The sequence below is a fragment of the Mus musculus genome, chromosome 1 (assembly GCF_000001635.26).
Source record: "Mus musculus strain C57BL/6J chromosome 1, GRCm38.p6 C57BL/6J".
In the NCBI taxonomy this organism is placed as follows: domain Eukaryota; kingdom Metazoa; phylum Chordata; class Mammalia; order Rodentia; family Muridae; genus Mus; species Mus musculus.
Window position 1 is genome coordinate 39,193,397 of NC_000067.6, and position 14,745 is coordinate 39,208,141.

General features: G+C 48.3%; 1 protein-coding gene across 2 annotated transcripts in view; it reads left to right on the top strand.

The window, feature by feature from the left end:
• Positions 1 to 305: 305 nt before the first annotated feature.
• Npas2 (neuronal PAS domain protein 2) overlaps positions 306 to 14,745 on the top strand; it is a 169,539-nt gene continuing 155,099 nt past the window's right edge. The window contains exon 1 of one of the 2 annotated variants that reach the window (XM_011238452.3): positions 306 to 613. The gene's annotated coding sequence lies outside the window, so the exon portion shown is untranslated. Of the gene's footprint in view, positions 614 to 875; positions 1,347 to 14,745 lie in introns of those variants that run through there. The other variant, NM_008719.2, reaches the window with a different exon arrangement.

Here is a 14,745-nt window from a genome sequence, read left to right on the forward strand (position 1 = left end):
AAGCACAGTCTCCCCCTTCCACCGCGCCCAGTCCGGACCAGACTGGCCGGACCCCCACGTCGATACCCCCACACCCCCCTCCCCAAGCAGCCCCGCAGGACTCGCAGAGGCCCTGGGGGCGCACCGGTGTCTGCCCCGCCGAGAGTCGCCGGGGGGTCGCAGGGTCCGCGTCCCTGCGGCACGCGCTGAGTGCGCGGCTCACACTGGGTTTGGACCGTAGGGGGGTGGGGGGAGCGGGTAGCCGCCGGAGCCTGGAGGCTTAAGAGGAAGAGGAGGAGGAGGAGGAGGAAGGGGAGCGGGAGGAGGAGGAGAAAGAGAAGAGGGAGGAGGAGGAGGCGGCAGCGGGGCGGGGAGGTGGCGGCGGTCCCCAGCTCTACGCGCCCAAGAGTTTGCGGCGCGAGCGGCGGGCTTTTCCGCAGGACCCGAGGGACCCGCGCAGCGGCCGCGGAGCCCCGAGACCCCGGCGGCAGCGGCGAGAGCAGCGCCTCCCGCCGCCGCCCGGGAGAAGCTCCCCGAGCCCGCCTGCCGCCCCGGCTCCCCGCGGCGGCGGGAGGCGCGTCTCCCCGGCCCAGTCGGTGCCCGGCCTGGCGGGGCCGCCCCGGCCCGCTCGGAGGTAAGAGGCCACCGCGCTTGGGGACGCACGATCTCGGGTGGGAATACGTGCGCGTGGCTCGCGGCTCTGGTCACCTGCTCGCTAGCGCTGGGGACGCGCGGGGCAGGGAGGGACGCTCGGGCGCGACACCGCGCGAGGCTGCGCAGCGCAGGCACCCGGGGGTTGGGGCGCGGGGAGGTGAGTCCTGCGCACTCCGGGTCCTGCCGCCCTGGGCTTCGGGTCCTGCCAACCGCTGCAGCCAGACAGACGGTGGGCTCCCGGAGCTGCTCGCCAAGAGAGAGGACTAGGCACCCCAAACATCGGGATTCGGGGGTCCTCCGAGGGTGCTAGAGGGGTACTGCGTGCCCGGACAGAAGCTTTCAAGATTGCCCGCTGCCCTTCCAGAGCCCCACCGCAGGCATCCCGAAGCGTAGGGAGCCCGGGACGCCTGGAGAGTGTGGTTGCCTGGCCGGGCCCTTGTGTCACTACGTTCCTGGGTCTGACTTGGCTTAGGGCTGGACTGAAAGCCCAGTCTTTGTGCTTAGACAGCTCTGCGCTCCTGGGACTCCCCGGGTTGGATGCTACAACATTGTTTTAGTGGGAGGTGTGCCCCCTCCCCAAGTAGAGGAGGGGTGCGACCTTGACTTTTCTAAAAAGCCACTTAGGGTGGGAAGCAGGGGGCAGGGACAGGTACCAAGAGGCTCAATTCAAAGCCAGCCTCCCCCCTCTGCCCGCCTCTCCTTAACTGCTTAAGGTAAGAAAGTTTGTTTTCGGCTCTGTGGTTCATAAATAATTAGTAACCAGTTTTGTTGACAAGGCAAGATGGAAACCTTAAGCATACACGCGCATTTCCACCGACTCTAGAATCTCCTAAGGTTAAATCCGGGAGTCTTTAGTTCGTAAAGTTGTAGGCTGTAGCGTTCAACAGGTGTTGCAAGGGTCCTAGAGGCCCCAGCTTAGGGTTTTTTTTTCTCTATCCATTGCGTTAGGATCCGCCCCTAGTTCGCGGTTAGCTTGCTTCTTTACAGGTGAATATTGAGTCGTTATTAACTGCGTCGGCGGAGACAGCTAGTCTGTCTCAATCACTAGAACTCTATTATCCTTAATAGGGTTTTCTTTTATAGGAGGGATTTCCCATTTGGACTTTCCAGGTAGTTAGTCCTGAAGCAGTTCCTGGCAGGACTCAGCTCTGTCAACACCTTCCTGTCTCTCTCTTCACAGAGAAGTCCCCATCCAGCGAACTGGCCAACTAATTATGGCTTGCATGAAAAACGGCCAGCCCTGGAAGGCACCCTTCAGACTCAAGAGCAAATACTGGCTTGATCTTCCTTCCTGCTGCTAAAATTTCTCTGAAGGAAAACGTTGCCAGAAATAACCTCCAATCTCTTTTTAAATAGCCCCTAAATAAATATAATCCTGTTTTTAAAAGAGATATTGCGATCTGGGCCACTATTTTACAAAGCAAATTTTTCGTTACTGACAGATATGAACCAGTTGAGGTACTGGTGTTTCCCAGCAGTCTACTCTTTTGCCATTTCCCCTCAGAAACCCGTACCTCTATTTATTTGGAGGTCATCCCGCTGTGCAGATGTGGAAAAGGTTTTTATTCCAACTACTCCCTAGAGTTACATCTTGAGGGGTAGGAGAGGATATACTCTAGAGAAAGCACATTATTAATAAAATGTTACAACACACGCCCAAGGGTTAAACATGCCTGGAGAATGGAGTGAGACAATTGCAATGAGTGTGTTGAGAGGAAAATTTCCTGGTATGATAGATGTTCACATGGTAGCTGAAGAGATGACCTTTATATAGAAAACAATTGGTGTTTTTTTTTTTTTAACTTACCTAGTTGTTTGTAACAATTTGGTCTCTGCTTTATGTTTCTGGCTGCTTTGTAATAAAAATGTAAAAAACAATGAAATCAGTAAAAACAAATCACAATTTAAATCCATCTTTTGGGAGCGTCTGTCTTAGATCTTGATAACCTATATTAGTAGCTACTTCTCAAGTGCCAATGTCTTCAGGCTAAATTAATACGTAGGTTTCTCTCATACATTCTGGGTATATGATCTATGTGTGTGTGTGTGTGTGTGTGTGTGTGTGTGTCCAGAATTTTCCTTATAGTAAATCCTCAGAAGCCAAAGGGCTAAATCTTCATGCATTTTTAAAACAAGAACACGTGTGCTTTGTCCTGGATGCCAAGAGCCACTGTGAACTTTCCACAGGCTGTTCTGGTTGATCCCACACACACTGCAACGTCTCCCCCAGCAGAGGTCAAATTGTGAAGGGTTTGAAAATAGCCTAGTGAGTCAGTCCTCTTGGCTGCTTTACTCTAACAGTTTAATTGGCTTCATCATAGCAAGTGTCTAATGGAGCTTCACATTTACGTAGTGAAAATGGTACTTGAAGCCGCATTGGCTCACAGGGATGTTTCATTAGCATATCCCTCCCCCGCCCCGCCCCCATGCTGTTTGTAGCAAAGACAAGTTGAGGACTGTCACATCCCAATCTTTTCCTCTCATCACCATGAGGCCATGTTCACAGTAGATGCTCAATAAATAGGTTTGGGAAACAACTGGATTGTCGGTAATCACTATCCAAGGTTAGGTTTCTGAGTGCTAATATGGTACTTAACTATGAGTAATCCTGTGTTAAGTCAGATAGTGATTAATAATTCCTAAGTACACGGGGAAACATTTATTGAACACGAGCATGTAACAGAGACATTTTCCACGCAAACTTTAGCTAAGACCCTGCTGTTTCTCACTTGAATTTTTTTTTTTTATTAAGGGCCACATGCTGTGTTAAGCGAAGAGCCATTTCTTAGATGGATTTCCCCTAGAGGCCACTTGAGTGTCTGCAGGTCAGAGTGTCTAGTTCCATTTGGTGATTCAGAACAGGAATGAGAGTTTCTCTTTTATTCGGGTGTGAAATAAACAGTGTGTACAGAGAGGTGGAAGGGGAGGGGCAATCGGAGCGCAGTGAGTCACTGGGGGTTGGGGGTGGGGCCGAAGCTTCAGTGCCACACACAAGCAGACTCTCAGATACACTTAATCTCACCAGCAGGCAAGCATGTGCTAAACAACAGCCAGCTGATACAAATCATAGCAGAGACATACATGTAGGAGCCAGAGATGAGGAAGAGAGAACACTGGTGCTTGTAAACTGAATGAGGTCCTGCCACACCTCTCTGTGGGGCGGTGGACCAGGGGGAAGAGCCTTGGGCGGAGTTTTCTGGGAGGGCTTCCTCATAGCTGACCTTGTGCTGCTGTGTGAATGGCGAAGCGTGTTGTGACTTGGCAGGAAATAGAACATAGAGTTTAAAGTCAGACTTGGGGTAGCCTCCCTCTCACCTGGGTGCCTAGGGAATTTGTCTTGCCAGGTCTCTGGGATTACTGGTAAGGGATGTGTGTAAGGACTAGCAAATGGGATTGCTTTTACTGTTGCTTCGGCTCCCATAGGTAACACCCTCACCCACATTCCTGTATGTAACTTCAATAAAACTCCTTGGTTCACTAAGTTGGATTTTGGTGATATCTGTACTGTGCTCTGCCATGAGCCCCATACCTAGGGGTGGGTAGATGTGTGTCGGTTACATCTTCCCAGGGGAAGTCTGTCGTCTGTCGCGCAATAGTGAATAAGATATTAGAGGATGGAGATATTTTAAAAATTATTTTTCTGTTTGTAAAAACAGGTCGTGTAGATTTTGTAAAAGACAGAAAATAATGAAGTAAATGAGAACATGTATTTTTTCAGGATGGTCTTCCTTCCGGTCTCTTTCCTAGCATTTAAAATGTTTCTAGTAGAATTGAAACTCACACGGCATATCCGTCCCTTTGGTCTTTACTGGGACAAAACACTCCACAGATGCACCTTCTAGAAAGAAGGAGTTGTCACCCTTTGAGGTATGGTCTGTCGTTGTGGGAGGTCAAGGCAGCAGAGAGATGAGGCTTCTGTCACACTGTTTCCCATTGTTTAAGCCCAGGACCCCAGGTCATGGAATGATATTGCCCACATCCTGGGTGGGTCTTCCGGGAAGCACCTCACAGCTACCCTCAGAGCACTGTCTCCAAGTCCAGTCGGGTTGACAATGACAACCACTCCACATGCAGAAAATCCTACAGAAAAGATTTCAAATAACAGACTGTATTTCAATAAGCAGAAAAGCCTCCCTTCTCTTGTGGTGGCTGGCTACCATTTCCCATCTTTGGACTTGAAAGGAACCTGGTTTTTCACAGAGGTGGACTCTCCCCAACCTGAATCAGGAGTTGAATCCCAGCACTTTCCGGTGATTGGCTCAAAGTGAGCAACGGGCCCTGCGCTAGCCAATAAAATGTAAGGTAGTGTTACTTAGAGGCTTCTGGGAAAGTGTCCCTAGCTCTTAAGAAGGGGTAAGGATTCTCTCCACACAATCCTATGGGGAAGTGCCTATTAGGTAAGTAGCTATGGGTCACTGAGCCGGAAGAATGCAGACATGAAGAAGGAGGTCTCCATAGAGGAGTTTCCCCAGGAGGTCCCTGCTTAAAATGCTTACTTCTGGGTGTCACAGGACCAGTTAGGTTTCCTTTGAGTTGTAGCTAAAATCAGCCTGAGTGCCTGTAATTCCCAGGCCCTTTCAAGGGGGAACTAGTCTTGTTCGTTTGTTTGTTTGTTTCGCTGTATAGCCCTGGCTGTCCTGGAACTCACACTGTAAACCACGCTAGCCTCTAACTCAGAAATCTGCCTGCCTCTGCTGAGATTAAGGGTGTGCACCACCACTGCCTGGGGGGGGGGGAGTCTAGTCTTAACCTTGGAGCACGCGTGACCTTGCTACTCACTTTGCGCACTTAAACGCAGAGGCACAGGCACATACTTGAGAACAGAGCTCATTGTATAGATATCACTGCTCATTTTAAAAAGCAACTGTGTGGCACAGACAGCTTTGTTTGTCTTTCTTTAAAATCATCACTCATATCGACGTGAAGGACCATATAGTATCATCCAGTGTGGCCAAAACATGGTTTCTCCAGCTCGTATCAGTTTATCGACATTTCATGGTTTTTGTGGATTAGGAGTTCCAGGGGAAGGGTTTCTAAGTAAAAGGTGAATATGTTCAGAACATTGGAAGATGCCGTCTAATTGATGACTTACAGTGAGTGGTACCCATGCGGCCTGTCTGTGGGGGCTTGGCGGTGTTGTCAGTGTGTCTTCACTATGCTGTGTATTACCTGGCTTTCAAATCTCTTCTGTGCGTGGAACTTATTTCCACCTGTGACTGGGGAAATGCAAATGGAAGAATGGGGGCGTGGCATGCACTGGCTGCCCCAGCCAATTGTAAAGGTGCAAAAGGAAATGTTAGAAACAGAGGCTGTCTGTGAAAATTAAGTAGACGTGATTAACCTCGTAGTACTCCTGGGACATTCCTAGAAAACGGTGCTAGTGGATCTTTAGTGTTTCCAGGGAAACCCCAAGGAAAGAGACTTCTAGGCCTTAATCTCAATATGTAGCTCTGGACCTCACACAGATCCTTGCCTCTGTCTCCAGAGTGCCAGGGTCAAAGGCCAAAGGTCAAAGGTGCCGCCAGACCCAGTTCTGGCCCTATGCACTTCTGCAAAGTTTTATTGCTTTGGGGACCCATGGGTCCCCGTACAGTAGAACGATGCACTCTGAACTGAGTTTTATGAAGGTTTGGTTGTCATTTGCAGATATTTTGTGCCCTCATGAGACACAGCTGGAACAAGGTTTTCTGGATTCTATGATGTTTTTCACTTCTGCCAGAGAAGACAGGAAAGAAAATGGGATGTACCATGGACAAAATGCTAAGGAATACTGATTTCCTTCAGGAAAAGGCAGTGAGCAGAGTGGTGCTCTCATTCTCTGGAGCAGTGGCCATATACTGTCTCCTGATAGGGTAGGGGAAGGGGAAAGACAAATAGAGATGCTCTCCAGGGGGAAACTGTCCACACAGAGATGCCTTTCTAATGAAAACGATCAGTGAACTCCCTGGGTGTGCCATCAGAATTATTGTGTGGATTCTAAATATACTGATATGAATAAAATGGTCACTGGACCATCTGCAGTAGCATGGCAGACGAGACAGGAAGTTTGGAGATAACCAAGGAGTAAGGACATTTCTGTTTCCAGTCAGTTTTATCAATATCTATGTTCTTGGCATGCAAATGTGAATGTTTTTTTTCCTTCCTTAATTCTGGCTGGTTAATTTTATTTAAATCTCAGCATCTTATTGCTGGCTCTCTGGGTGGGGCTGCGAGTCCTCCGCACCCATCAACTGAGCGTTCAGTATCACACAGAAACCTTTCTCTAGTCTTGTGTCATGTCAGTTTTCTGACACTGTTACCAAACACCTGAGACAAACTAGTTAAAAGGAGGAGAGGTTTATTTTTCCACCCGTGTTTCAAAGGTGCCCTCTGGTCACCTGGCTCCACTGGTTTCAGCTTCATAGCAAAGCAGATTGTAAGAGGAGGGATCTCTTCATCTCATCGTGGCCAGGTAGTAAAAGATGGACCAGGAGGCACACCCTCAGCAAGCAAAGCAAATATTTCCTTCCTCCAGTCCCACCTCTTTCAATAGGTGATGACCATGCTTTCAGGATGGGGGGCATCTGGACGTATTGAACATCCCAGCCATTGTAAATGCTTTCAGCTTTGGAAGTGGATAGTGTCCATTTCCCGTTGTTTTGCAAGACTGAGGCACATCTGAGAGTGGGCATCATCATAGTTCATCTCAGGTAAAGAGTTCAGATCAGCCCTCCTGTCGACAGCATCGGGAGCAGGATGAGCTCACTTGGAGATGGAGAGGTGTTTTTGAGGAGTTATGCTGGAGTGAGGACAGGGGAAGCCAGATCAACTGCTGCACCAACCCAACCAGGCATTGAGTACACCACATTAACGCTTTTGTGTTCTGCCTCTATCTGTATACTTTTCAATTGCTGCAAAAAGACACCATGACCATGGAAACTTATAAAACAAAGTGATTAATTTGGGCTTATGGTTTCAGAGGGCTGGAGTCCATGAAGGCAGAGCAAATGTATGGCAGCCAGAACAGCTGAGAGCTCACATCTTGATTCACAAGTAAGAGGCAGAGAGCATACTGGGAATGCAGCCTTTTGAAACCTCAGAGCCCACCCCCAGGGACACAGCTCCTTCAATGAGGTGGCACCCCCTAATTCTTCCAAATAGTTCCACCAAGGAGGACCAAGTATTTAAACACATGAGCAAATGAGGGCCATGCGCGTTCAAACCACCACAGTCTCTAAAAGACACAGCTTGCCAACCTGTTTCCCTGGAGACTAAGATCTAATAGAAATAAGAGGAATATTGCTGAACCCAAGTTCGGGGCTGTGTTTTTGGCGAGGCTGAGAATGAGGCTAAAGCTCTGGACTCAGCTTCTGTGATGACTACAGATCCACGACAGGGAATCTGTTGCTTCTGTAGCCTCTCTCCCTTCTTCTTGGCAACAGCCAGTGGGAGAAACTCGCTCAGAGCGATGAGCACGACCACTGTGTAGCTAGCTAACTTTTGTTCCTCCAAACCAGGGGCTGAGCTTGTCATCCCATGCAAACGTGAGCTTCGCCTTGCTAACAGTCTCTAGGCTAACTGGCTCGGGACAAACTGAACTTTGTCTAGGATGAGGAAGTCACTTCTGAGCTGCTTCTGGAGCTTGGGTGCTTCATCTTTGCCAAATCTCAACCTTCCATGTGAAGAGTCACGAGTGAAGTGGCTTTGGGTCACCGAGTCTGTCATCACAGAGGTTCTACTCTCTCTCCTGAAGCGTACAATTCTTTCTCATGCACCAGGCTAACTAATGGGCACAGAACCATTGTTCTCAGCCTCGCTTTTGGAGTCTGTGTGTAGGGTGTGGGGACTGTCTAGAAACCAGGCTTTAGAGACCAAGGCGACTGTGGTGTGACTCGCCTCCCCTCAGGCACTGCTCATCCTGTCTCTAGATCTCCCCTTTGACACACACCAGCCTGTTCTTTCACATTCATTCTCTGCATGCTGGACTCCCAGGGCCCAGATCCACAGTTCCTGTTCCTCCCTCTGAGTGCTCCCTAGAGAGTGCTCCTTCCTGTAGAGCTTCAGTGACACTCTTGGACATGATATGCAGTTGCTCAGATCAGGGATTTCTTCCACATGTGTCCATTTGACTTCTGCAGCATGGCTTGGGCTCTGGGTGGGTGTGAGGGTGTCCTGTGCCCTCAGAACCTCTTGAGGACAAGAAGGAGGCTCTTGAGGAGGCTTTCTGTAGTGGTCGCTGTTTTTGTTGTTTGAGACAGTCTTCCTTTATATAGTTTTGGCAGACCTCAAACTCCCAGTGTAGCCCAGGCTGGCCTTGAAAGCCAACGGACAGGAGTGTACTACCATGTCTAGCAATCATAGCATTCAGTGTTGGAGAGAAGAACTAACTGACCCTCTGCCAATCAGCAGCTGTCCCCTCAGGGACATGACAGAAAACCTTCACATTGACTCTTCTTTGGGCAAACAGCACTTTCTCAACCTTCCCACTTGGGGCCAGTTTGGTTGTCATCCTTAACTTCCAATTTCTTTAGGAATCTGCCCCAACACTTACCTAGTATGCCTGCATGTTATTCTGTCCTGGCCCAACACTCACATAGTAGGTTCACAGGTTATCCTGGCCTCAGCATTATTGGGTTTTCTGCCATTCCATACTACACAAGGCCAAAGCAGTTTTCATGTTCTACAAAGATGACGGCGTTCTAGGCAGCAAGGTGACATGTTTGGCTTACACCACATGACTTCAGATGTGTATTGATTGACATACAGTGGTCCCTTGTGCCCTTGGGACTCGGGGTTAGGTGCAGATCCAGAACTCATGTAGGTGCTAAACTCTGAGCATGTTCAAGTTTCTTATATGAACTGATGTAATGCTTGCATGCAACCCGCACACATTCTACTATGTACTTCAAACCATGTGTGCGTTACTCATCCTCCCTAGGTTCATGGAATTGCTGTGCAGATCAGTGTTACACTGTTAGGTCACAGCAACAAACAAGTGACTCCATGTTTAGCAGAGAAGATATGTTCCCAAGTATCTCCAATCTGTGGTTGGTGTCATCAGTGAATGTGGAACTGGAGGTGGTGAAGAGCAGACTGTATGTGGAGTTAGTCAGCAACTATCATCTGCCATTTATCGACACTCTAGGGAGGTGGTTCTCACCCTACCTAATGCTGCGACCCTTTAACACAGATCCTCATGTCATGATGACCCCCAACCATACAGTTATCCCCTTGTTTCCTTTTAACTGTAATTCTGCTACTGTTATGAATTGTGATATCTACATCTGCTATGCAGGATCTCTGTAGGCGACTCTGGGAAGGGGTCTTGACCCACAGGCTGAGAACCACCGCCCTAGTGGCTTTCCTCTTTCAGGCTCCATGCTTAGAGCAGCCGCACGTCCCCTCCCGGGAGCTTACTGTTTGTCAGAGGTGGATGGATGCTTTGACCACGTGCTGTCTGAAACCTAGGAAGTAAGGTGTGCCCACTAAAGAGCCTGCCACGCTTACACTTCAAAAGGAACTGTTCTCCTTGGGTTTCTCATTTGTATAATACGTCTTCACAAAGTAGCTGTTTGGGGTGACTATCGGGTGACCTCTGCTTGTTGTAGACAGTCTCCTTCTGTCTTGGCCATCCCCTGTGTCTTGCGTCATATCACCACTAATGACAGTCTCCATCCTCATTTGGTACCTCTTGAGGTGGTTTCACTAGGATGTACTGTTTTCTTTTTATATTTTTATCACAGGTAGTTATGTGTGTGTGTGTGTGTGTGTGTCATACACACACACACACACACACACACACACACTATTATAGTGGGTTTGGCCTAATGCTGCTTATAGTCTAATGTTAATTTGGGTCTCCCAAAACTGTTTGCATGAGAGAGTCCACACGGAAGACACTGAAGGACCCTGACCCCAGTTAATTCTGATTTGGTAAATAAAGATGCCAGCAGCCAATAGCTGGGGAGAAAAGACATAGGCAAGGTTTAGGTTACCCAGGCTTGGACCATGAGGAAGGAGCAGGAAGGGAGCCACTATGCCTTAGAGGAGTGTGCAGGAGAGAGACAAGAGCCACCTTGGGGAAGAGAGGCAAGGAGAGCCCCAGAGCCTCTGGGCCAAGAGAACATGGCCCAGAGGGTTGCCTGGTTGGAGCTAAGAACAGCCCAGATGAAACATCATAAATAATGACTATGGATGATGATATAAATTCTAACAGCATGGAGGGTAGGCAGCTGCCCAGCTATTAACTACATATGGCATATTAAAATATAAAGGCTGTGTGTGTTGCTTCTGGAAACATAAAAGGTCAAAGGTGGAAAGGAACCCCATGCCAGGATTTATATGTACCTACACACACACACCATAATTTAAACTTGTGACTAAGGACATCCAGGTAACCCATATAGAGCAGATCTGAGAGCATAAGAGACTCTGCTGTCTCCTTTCCCGTGACACCATGGCTCGAATGTGGAGGTCAGAAGACAGTTTGCAATAGTTGTTTCTCTCCTTCTACCGCGTAGGCTTCTGGAGTCTCAGGTCATCAAGCTTGGTGGCAAGTCCTATCACCCACTGAACCATCTCTCTGGCTCTGACGTTTGTATTCTCTAATATCTCTAGCGTATATGGTTCAATTGGATGCCCATAAAAACAATCTTCGTGTCCTTGGGTGTGTCAGCATTGACCTTTGACCTTGCTTTAAATCATAGCTTTTACTGTAACATGGGCCAGTCCTTTCTGCTTTTGTATGGTTTAATGGAGACAGCTTTTCCCCCATAACTGAGATCTTTGGCTCCTTGACCCTGGTCCTGTGACCAAACAACCTTGGCAAGTCCCATACACCTAAGAATCCTTTTTTTTTAATGCATAAAAGGGAGATGAAAATATGTAAGGCTGAAGATCAGGAGCATAGATGCTTCCTACTGAGTTCCAGAAAAACAACGGCTATTGCTTTATTGATGTTGTGACCTGTGCATCAAACTCCTGCACACACAACGGGGGACATGCTGGTCTCAAAATGTTTTCTTCTTGAATGAGGCTCTTGTTTTGTTCTTTTCTCCCCCAGACTCTGAACACTGTATGCACACACAATTAAAGGCATAACATAGCTCAATATTCTCTTGAAAGCTAGCAGAATGGAGAAAGTGAAAGCGTCACGGTAGAAACGGAACACTCAGGATGTCTTGGCAGTTGCTTGAGGTCGTGCGGTTTGCTTTCAAAGGCTCTTCCCATTTCTAAGAACAAAGTACGATGATAACCTTTCGTGCCTGAGATTGCCATCCAAATCAAACAGCCTCTGTGTATTCCCCTGGGTTCTGAGTTTTATCGGTTGTGTGGGTCTGTTTATGTGTGACAAATCTAACCCGTATTATTTTACGTGAACTTGACTTTTTTTTTTCCTAAAGAAGGTTGGACTGAGTTACTGAGTCTGAGCTTCTCCCACCCTGAGGGGTTTCTACATTTCTCTCCTGGGCCAGAATTCCCCAAAGAACAAAACTAAACTGATTTTCAGTGATAGCAGAAGTCTGACTGATACGGTGGTCTGAGGTGGAAGAAGAAGACCTCAGTCATCGCCTAGTAACGCAGGCCATGTTTCCCAAATGGAAGTCAGAGGACAATGGAGCCAAAGGTGCTGCTGACCCTGACACTGGAGCTTATAGGTGGCACTAGACCTGCCCATTTCTGGATAGCTAGGTACTTTCCTGCCTCCACTCAGACTCCTGAAGCATCAGGGGCTTCTTTGGCTCTGGTTCCAGCCAGTCCACATGTATGAGGTTTCCCCGGCTGTAGCCAACTCCTGCACCACCCAGAAGCCCTGGGAGGGACAAGCTGTAGCCAGAAAGGCCAACTTTGCCTCCTCTTATCTCTCCACGTGCTCGCCACAATCTGTGCTCTGACAAGAGTCTACTGAGATAAGGAAGTCAGGGTTCTGTAGACAAGGGAGAAACAGGGAGAAATGAGGACAAGGCTGGATCTGGAATGTTCACGCTCCCTCAGAGACACTCCTGGAGATTAGTCACTGACATGCAACTTCTCAAATGAAAAAAAGAATGTACCTTGTGCCTATAATAAACAGTAAATATTTACTGATTGTGGTCCTGGCTAGTTTTGTTACCAACCTGACACGCCTGGGCAGATGAACCCACAACCAAAGAATTGCCTCAGTTGAATGGGTCTGCAGTCCTCTCTGTGAAGCATTTTCTTGATTGATTAAGGAGGGCCCAGTCTATCGGGCAGCACCATTCCTGGGCAGGTAGGCCTGGGCCTTGTAAGAAGTATAGCTAGCTTACCATGAGCTTGAGAGCAAGCCAGTAGGCAGCATTGCTCCATGGTCTCTGCTTCAGTTCATGCCTCGAGCTCCTGTCACAACCTCATTCAGTGATGAACTGTTGCCTGGAAGTGTAAGCCTCATTAACCCTTTCTTCCCAGGTTGCTTTTGGTCGTGGTGTTTTGTCATAGCAACAGAAATAAAACCAGGGACAGTAAAGTTTAAAAACTGCCAGATGACTGACTGTCCATCCTTTGGGGATACAGTGTGTTTTCCCCAATGCATTTATATACTATGTGCGAGTCAGCTCTGGAAACAGCTTAGCCGTCATCTGAAACACTTCTCCTTGTGAGGAGAACATTCAAAATTCTCTCTTCTAGCTGTCTAGAGGATTAGATGGCTTTTCAAGGCTGGAGAGACAGCCAGTGGTTAAGAGTACCCACTACTCTGGCCAGCACTCACACTGGGTGGCTCACAACCAATTCTAGCTCCACCCTCTTCTGTGGTCATCTGCACAAACACACACTCATACAATGTGCGCATGCACATGCACAAATGCACAGGCACTTTCGAAAAGAATTCCACACTGCCTCGTCACACACTCTGTGCAAGAAGACACCAGGATGTGTTCCCCTGTCCGGCTGGAGTTTATCTTAGCAACTTTCAGGAGTCCTCGGGCTCATGGCAGAACAGGCTTAGCTTCATACCCTTTTCTGGGTGTCTCCTTATCATTTGTCCTTTAGCAGTGATTCAAGGAGACTATCACTAGCTCAGGGGATTACCCGGGAGAGGCGGAGCCCACAGGGAGGTCGCTGTTATCACCTCCACACACATCTGACTGTCCTTTGACTCTGTGACAGTCTCTAGGTGGCAGTGTGGAGGCCCCAGAGATGAGATGACTCACCTCAGTAGAGTCACAGCTCGAATTGTAGCCCTTTATTTAAAAAGGACCAAAAATAGAGTAGCCGGGGTTTATTTACCTTTTTTTTTTTTACTGAAATGCCACCTCCAAGAAGATAGAGACTGTGTCTAGAACCAATCAAGCCTTGGAAGTACGCCTTCTTTGGCTTAAGCGCTTTTCTCAAATGTGTGGTAATTGTGCACTGCTGGGGGTGGGCAATTTGGTGTCCATATGCCATTCAGCCCTGAGGAGGAGGAGGAGGCTGTGTGGGAAAGGGTACAAAAGAGCCAACGCTTGCAGGAAAACCTTTTTAGGGCATGATCATTATTCTGTTTCTTGCCATCTTTGAGTAGCTAACCTGCTTTTCAGATCATTTCTCTGTTCAATCAGGACGCCCATTCTGTCACTCCTCATTTTCCCAGAGTCAGATACAACTTCCTCAAGCCAGGCTCAGCCGTAAAGTCACTGGAAAAAAAAAAAAAGAAAGAAAGAAAGAAAAGAAAAGTGGGAGCTACCTTGGGTACCATGTTTGTTGTGGTGGTTTGCATATGTGCGGTCCAGAGCATGGCACCATTAGGAGATGTGGCCTTGTTGGAGTAGGTGTGTCACTGCATGGGCTTCAAGATCCTGGTCCTAGCTGCCTGAGAGACAGTCTTCTGTTTGCCTTCAGAACAAGATGTAGCACTCTCAGCTCTTCCTGCCCAGGCCTGTCTGGATGCTGCCTTGCTTCCTGACATGATGATAATGGACTGAACCTCTGAACCTGTAAGCCAGCCCTCATTAAATGTTGTCCTTATAAGAGTTGCCTTGGTCATGCTGTCTGTTCACAGTAGTAAAACCCTAACTAAGACATTTGCAAACTGACCTTTCACCTGAGCTGTATCCCAGGTACCCAGACAACTGTGGAGAACTTTCTAGAAGTGTCTCCTAGAAGTCGCTTGGGTTGTGGTGAAACATAACCCCTCAC